Source organism: Myotis brandtii, unplaced genomic scaffold (assembly GCF_000412655.1).
Source record: "Myotis brandtii unplaced genomic scaffold, ASM41265v1 scaffold89, whole genome shotgun sequence".
NCBI classification, from domain to species: Eukaryota; Metazoa; Chordata; class Mammalia; order Chiroptera; family Vespertilionidae; genus Myotis; species Myotis brandtii.
Window position 1 is genome coordinate 3,369,903 of NW_005371645.1, and position 1,080 is coordinate 3,370,982.

The 1,080-nt window shown below is 50.6% G+C and overlaps 1 protein-coding gene and 1 long non-coding RNA gene across 3 annotated transcripts in view; one reads left to right on the top strand and one right to left on the bottom strand.

The window, feature by feature from the left end:
- GXYLT2 (glucoside xylosyltransferase 2) overlaps positions 1-1,080 on the top strand; it is a 229,219-nt gene that overhangs the window by 171,883 nt on the left and 56,256 nt on the right. The gene's annotated exons all lie outside the window — the stretch shown is intronic.
- On the bottom strand, positions 179-1,074 carry LOC106724556. Its single transcript, XR_001360386.1, has 3 exons — positions 805-1,074; positions 688-690; positions 179-533 (listed from the first exon to the last, which is right to left on the bottom strand). It is a non-coding gene; the product is annotated as an uncharacterized LOC106724556 (long non-coding RNA).

Here is a 1,080-nt window from a genome sequence, read left to right on the forward strand (position 1 = left end):
AGCCATGTCCATGAAGATGCAGGCATTATCTAAGTGTATTATACAGTATTGTGGGGGCTCCTGGTGACAGGAGTGATCGCGAGTCATGTTACCAGCATCAGGCAGGTCGAGCACACCGTAGCTTGAGCCCATGTGTTGATTTTGAGCCCATGTGTAGCTTGAGCCCATGTGTAGCTTGAGCGGGTTGTGTTGATTTTGATCAACGCTCCATTTGGTGATGAAGTCTTTCCGGATCGTGGATGGGTCTGCTGACCAGACGTGGGTGTGATGGACCCAGGTCGCGACGCCGTCTATCTATTTTGAGAGCGGTGGGTGTTGTCAGCACCACAGTGTAGGGTGTAGGGACCTTTCCAACGTGGCTCCAGGGTCTCAAGGTGGTGCCTTTTGACATAGACCCAATCTCCTGGTCTGTGCTGATGAGGAGTTGGGGTTGGGCCGGTCTCCTGGGTGGCGCCGAGGCACAGCCAAATGTCCTCGTGCGCCTTCTGGAGCCCTCTCAAGGAAAGAGATAGTTCTTGCAGCAAGAAAGTCAGCTTTAAGGTTAGGAATGATAGGGGGTGGCCTGCTAAACATCATAGGAGAGCCACCCAGTCCCCGCCAGTTTCCGTGGTTCCTTTTTACCTGCCCTGAACTTTGGGGTCTATAAGCACAATGTAATTTCCAATTTGCCCCAATAGCCCTGGTTACTACCTGCGTTGCCCTTTGTGGCAGAGCAGCAACCAGGCCTCTTTCAAGGGAGTGCGCTAGAAGGAGATATCAGCCCCTCCTTTGCTAGCAGCAACAGGTACCAAACCCTTTCAGCACATTTGACCAGCTTCATTCCCGCCCATCTTTACAGATTCCAAGGCCCATTGTCTTCCTTTAATCAGTAAGCCAAATGACACTGGCCTGTATTATCTAATTCAGCACAGGCAGGGGGAAGGGCCCATTAAATCTTTGCCTTGAGGAACTGTGAGCCCCACCCTTAAATGTCCCAATCAGACTAGAAAAGCCACAAATACCTTTTAAATCTACCCCAGAATTCCAAAATCCCAACTCAGCACAGAATGTCACATAGCAAATCAAAGTTCCCAGCAAACA